The following is a 6,897-nucleotide window of genomic DNA, read 5'->3' as shown; positions in this document are numbered from 1 at the left end:
CCCTATTACACAGTATTACACATTATTAAGCAATACATTCCAATTCCTTACCCTCAGATTATTATCTTCTCCTACAATCTCTTATTCTCACACCGGAGGGTTACCCCAAAGAGGACCCCTCTGTCCCTTTCTGAGGGGTAAGTTTACGGTGCTGTTCATTTTGTAGGTGGAAGAATCCAGATCCCAGAGAACCGTCGGTGAAATAGCATAATCACACCCGAGGAAAGTTGATCGTCTACCAGTGAGTCGATCCACGTTTTTTCATTTACTCTGTCTAAATATTGATTGAAAAATGGACTATTAATAATAAGAATGTCTGACACATCAATTTTTTTATAATAAATTGGGTAGATTATTTTAGAAAAACAAAAAAAAAAGTGTTTTGATAATTTGTATAATAAATTATCACTCATTTTCACCCTAGCTAACACTATTTGATTTATATCAATATTGGATCCACACGCCCCTTAATATAAGGCAATGGTCTGATGAGTTCACGCTACAAGCTTTTGTCGGTTCAAATGTTCTCACACACACATAAAGAGCACACATCATACAAATGTGATGCGACAAACCACATATGTGACATGTGTCGACACAAGTTCATGAACATGCTAATGCGAGGTGTGGGGTGATGGATATATACAGCTTTTACTTTCATTCACCTCCATTCTTGCCGCCCACACACAAGAACAGGATCAATAGACAAGATACAATTATTTATGTACTAGAAAGCATTCTGGCCAATTATTGTTTGTTGTTGAATTGTGGTGTTTTCCATGTGGGACAAATTAATCTTTGAACATATATCAATTGTTAGCTTTTGAGTTAAGTGCTTTACTAGTCAGATTCTATTCTCGAGACTTCTTTCCTTAAGTTCACCCCACACCACTAAATCAAGATAATGTGGAACCAACAACCCCCTTACACCACCACCACCACCCAATGGATACCATAAACACACTTGTTTTTTGACCTTTTGTAACTTTTTTGTTGAGTAAAAAGTAAAAAAGTTACTTCAAATTATGTTAATGCAACTAACATTTGATAGAAAAGGTCGTTAAGAAGGGCCAAACAGCCTCAAAGATTAAATGAAATGATGGTTTGAATTTACTTCTTATGTAAACCTTGTGACACCCGACCTCCGACCATTTTTAACTGCCATGTATAGGGCGCTTTAACTATCAATATGAGCTCTTATTGTTAACTTTTAGTTAAGTTTTTTGTAATGTAAGACTCTTTACTATAATTCCGTTGTGATCAATAAAAAGAAACAATTTTACAGTATAAACCGTGTAAATCCAACATACGTCATGATGTTCTTGATATTTGGGTGTGACTAATTCTACGCGCTTTCATATTATGTGCCATGCACATATAGGTTTCTTTTTGGTGTCACCCTAAAAGAAAAAAATAAAAGCAGTTGAAGAGAATGTGTTGTTAATTGTTATCATGCATGCATTGTCTTTAAAGTTAAAGAACATGATTCTTTTACTGAAATTGTTCACTTTCTTTCATTAAGCTTCAACTGCTTTTTGAGTTGGAAAGTGGGTTAATTTTATGAGGTCATCAACAAAAGGAGATTGAGAAACATGAATATGATTCCGAGGTTGACGTGTGTGTGGATTTGGATATTTGTAGAATACTATGAAGAAAATGGAGGACATCATGATTTGTGTTCGGCACACGAAGGTTGTTTTTTTTTTAAATAAAAATTAAATGTAGCGAGCGCATTATAAATTAACTTTCTATTACACTAGCACCAACCTCCTATATATGCAAGACAATACTTTTGTACTTGCAGTTTTTTTCATGATGGTTCAGTAGTCACAACACAAGATATATATATGGATATTACTTTTAGAAAAAGAACTACAAAGGGTGGTGGTAATTCTATAAATATGCAAGGGAAAATGATTTTATATTTCTCTTGGTGCAATTAGTGGGATCTATAAATAAGATAACGTATAGCGCCAGGGCTAGGAAGAAGAAAATTATAAGACAAACTCTTAACATATACATTCACATATGTGTGTTCTAAGTACAATGAAGCAAAGATGTTAACTGTATTTAACGTACTTTTTCCACATGCATTGAAGCGTGTCTGAACTTATAAATTATTCTCTTTAATACTACTCATAAATTTACAACCATTTATCAAACACGAGACTTGATTTCTCACTATTTGAAGAGGGACACCTTTACTCAATTAACTTGCACCTTAGTACCACTATGTCAAATTCTCTTTGGTATGCACCTTAGTACTACAAGAAAAATACCATATAGAGACGAAACCTATAGGGACAACACAAGTTGTTTCTATAGTTCACCCTATAGGGACGACATGTCGCATCTACATAGTTTTCCTTCTTTTTAAGCCTGGTAACCATTTAGAGACGACATGTCATCTCTATAGCGTGAAAATATTTTATTTTTTATTTTTTTAATTCAAGTTTGATAAACACAAAAACCTAAAAAAACGATTTGACTTATAGAGACGACATATGGTGTCTACAACATTTAATATGCATATATATTTTTTGATTTTCTTTTATTAATGTTCAAAATACAATAAGATAAAAAAAATTAAAATATTTTAACTTATAGAGACAACATGTCGTCCCTACAAAGTCTGAGTGAAAAGAAATTATTTTCATTAGGCGGTAAAATTTCCCACCATATTAGAAAAAAATATTAAAAAATAATCTAATCTATAGAGACGACATGTCGTTTCTACATGACGAATCAATATTTTATAATTTTATTTTAATCATGATTTATCTAAGAAAACATTTTAAAAATATATAAAAAAACTACTTAAACATATAAAAACGATACGTGGTCTCTAAAAGGTTTGACTAGTAAAAATTAGGAGCCAAAAATTCCCACCAATTCACCAAATATTTTCAAAATTAATAAAAAAGTATTTAGTATATATGAATTACAAAGAAGACATGTCTCTATAAAGTGTATTATAAAACCTTTTTTTTATAGTTAATTGGTAAATAAAAAAAATTATATAAAAAAGTCTTCAATTTCATACCGTTTAAATTTGGCTTTTTTATTTTTGATTAATTAAATTAATTAATAAGTAATTTTATAACTAACATAATAACCCTTGTTATTATTAGACAAAAAAAATCTTTTCGCTCTATCTATGTGTGCATGTGCATGTGCATGTGCATGTGCATGTGCATGTGCATGTGCATGTGCATGTATGCTTATATGTACAGTAGAAACTCGATAAATTAATACTCGATTATTTAATAAACTCTCTAAGATAATATTTTTGTCGGTCCCGACTCGGGAATAGGGTGCTAAACTAATAATTCGCTAAAATTATAAAATAATACATTTTTGATAATTTCTTTAGACCCCATATAAAATATAAATTAATAATTCCTTATATATAGCATATTACATGAATGATTTATGAAGGTTTCTTGAAAAGTGACTCAATTGTCTTTTGTTTTTTGTTGAAATCAATTTCCCCTTAAATCTCGTCTCTAATTTTCCTTAGCATGGTAAGAACTTCTAGTGTTGTTTTCTCATAGCTCAACAAAAAATTGTTCAATGTGATTGCCGCTTTAATAGCTTCGTTTCGCGAAGGGGGCTCCCTTTAAGATGGGAAGCCATGTTGTGTGTATGATTTGTTTGTGTTAACCTGTTTTGATCTTGTATTTATATAGAAAATATTTTTAATGTTCATAAAGTGATGTATTGAACACAATAAGCATAATAAGGTGAGAGATTGAATGTTTCTTTCAAATTGTGCCATTCATTTGATATACATGCATTGTATACAGTAATTAACTGGAAGCTTGAAAGGTGTTTGTAAACTAAGTATTCTACTATAAATTAATAAAATATTAATTAATATGTAAATTAATAATTATTAATTTATCGATTAATTAATAACTCATTTAATTAACAAATTTTGGTGGTCCCAAGTGTATTATTTTATAGATTTTCTACTGTATATGTATATTTTGTCTGTGAGTACTAACATAAAAAACTAATATACAACAGGTACATGAACTTAAATAAAACTACATAATTAACATAACAAATATAAAAATTAACATACTATTAAACATAACTAAAGATGTTCGGTGATCAAACCAACAATATGAATGCGTTAAGTGTTTGTCTTTCGTGAGTATGTGTGTTTGATTGAATCAAACGAGTAATCTAAATTCATTGACCACACTCAAGAACTCGAATTCTCAAAGTAAGTGTAGGATTCACCAAAGACCGTATCACAAAGAAGAGTGATCTTCACTTGCAACTAGTAGAAGGTGAGTTAATGACGGTTTCCCAAGGAGATCTCTCGATTTCACAATACTTTCGTAGAGTTAAGAATCTATGTCACGAGATTGGAGAACTCGATCCGCATTCTCGAGTTAACGATGCTTGTATGAAGGATACCCTCTGCGAGATTGGAATATCGCAGCTTCGCTACTACAGTACAAGGGTTGATGACCCAACCGAGTATTACAGAGATCGAAAATATCCTTGTCAGACAATAACCCTGAGAAAATATAGTTAGTCAGGTGTTGATTAAAACCGCTACCCAAACCTTTTATGTGGGAGAAAGGAGACTGGTCACTTCAGTAACAGTCAGAACTGTAATGGCGAGAAAAACAGGGCTATACTGGGAGAACAAAAAACGTGACCGAACCGATAAGAAATAATGGAACATAAAGGGTCGGGACGACTACTCTTAAGAATATTCATTGGACGAAGAGAACCAAGAAGAATAATCAAGATACCAACTAAATAGACTTCTGTATAGGTACGATAGTTGCTAACAAAAAAGGCATATGACGAAAGATTGTCAGCAACCTAATGAGTTCGTTAGTGTCCATCTGATGATAAGAATTTAATATATGTTCGTTTGTGTCCAGTTACGTTCGTTTGTGTTCTTTACTATCAATTAGTATATGTTTATAAAATTAATGAACATAATCAAATGAACACGGACAACCCCAATTCCGTAATGAAAGAACACATACATGAACAAGCTATTTTTCGATTTGGTTCGGTTCGTCTATAGCCCTACGCAAGTGTACACATATGTATATGGCCGTAAACGAACCGAACGAACACGAGCAAGGTCTTGTTCATGTTCGTTTATTAAGGAAATACCGTGTTTACGAACGGTTCACGGACACTTACCGAACTAGATTTTATGTACGTGTTTGTTCATTAAGGAAATGAGCGCCAAACGCCAAACATCCATTCTTCCCTCCCTTCTACCGCCATCGTCACCACCACTCCCCACCTCTTGTAATCCGACCGCAGTTCCCAGCTCTTGCCGTCGTCACCGCACCCGCCTCCTCTTCCTTCACGGTCACCACTGCACCCGACTTCTTGCAACCCGCCACCATCATTAACCCCACCTCCGTGGCTATGTCAGGTGAGTCCTAGAACATTGTTTGTATGATTATACACTCTATTAAGCTTTCACAGCAAAAGTTTATTGAATCTGTTTTGGTTTAAATTTGGTCAATCCTACTGATTTGGGGGTTTGGTTTTATTATGGTGGTGGATGCAAATAAGATTCTTAGAAAAGAAAAAAATGAAGAATTTAGATCAAAAGTTAGCGAAAATCAGGATTTGGAGGCTCTTTTTCTACCAGAAGGTAAATCAGATCTTCCAATTAAAGTCTTGAACTTACATATTTAGGATTTTTTGTTGTTTTTCTATCTGTTTATGTTAGGCCTTTTTTTTATGTTGTGAATCAATTAAGCACACATTACCAAAAGTTGCTTCCCTTGATAATGAATTCACAGATCTAAGTTCTATCTGTCTCGTTTACGCATTATTATTATTATTTTTGTAAACTCAACTCTCTTATCTTATTCATGACTTCAGAAGTATGTATTTTATTACTTTTGATGATACATCTATCCAACACATAATTTACCTTTTTAAGGTATTTGAAACATTTGGGTTATGAAGTTAAATACATGAGGAACTTTACTAATGTATATGGCAAGGTAAGATGCTCAAAGCTTATGAAATAATAAATGTTTTGTGTCGACTGTATGTATAAAACTATATTTTCCCATTTTTAATGATGGTTTGTGTTTAACAGAGAGCACTTGGCTTCTCTACTGCTGAGGGTAAAAGTGATTACGGAGCTGAACAAGGTGAAAAAGGTATGTACAATTGATAGCTTTGTTGGTTATAGTTCTAGTTTTGGTTATTGATGTATACTTGTTTATATATCAGCACCGAAAGCTCAAGTTGCTTCAACTTCAATGCAAGCCTCGGCATAGAGGAGAATGACATTTGTATCTAATGGTGCACAATATGGCATTACGCACCTTCAGGTTAATGTTTGCTTTTTTAATTTTGATATTCTTTGCATTTGTGCTATTAGTATATCTCATTGTAGATGAACCACAAATGTTATTGTATATTGATAGTGTATTTAATGTAATTACATAGAAGTTTTATAAACTAATCTGCCCAAAAGTTGTATTACTTTCCATTATAACATGTAGTTTATTATATTTGAGGTTGTAGTTTTTTAACAGGTTTAAATTTGTTTGATTGTTGGGATTTTCTGGTTTAAAAACTGGAAAAATAATGTTTTTTTTAATGTTTTAAAACCTGTAGAGACAACATGTCGTCTCTATGGGTGACAATATTTTTTTTAATAAAAACTTATAGGGACGACATGTCGTCGTCCCTAAAAGATTTTCATAATTGTTTTTATTTTTATTCATTTCCTGTCTATAAGGACGACATATTGTCTCTACATATGAGAAATATATTTTATTATTATATGCTTATCGGGAGGACATGTTGTCTCTAAAAGTTTATCTATGGGGACGACACCTATAGAGACGACTTAAGGATCTATCGGTACGGGCTTCTAGTGACAAA

This window comes from Bidens hawaiensis, unplaced genomic scaffold, assembly GCF_021521415.1.
Source record: "Bidens hawaiensis isolate Kalapana, Puna unplaced genomic scaffold, B.hawaiensis_p1.1 tig00006061_1, whole genome shotgun sequence".
NCBI classification, from domain to species: Eukaryota; Viridiplantae; Streptophyta; class Magnoliopsida; order Asterales; family Asteraceae; genus Bidens; species Bidens hawaiensis.
This window is presented reverse-complemented; position numbering follows the sequence as displayed.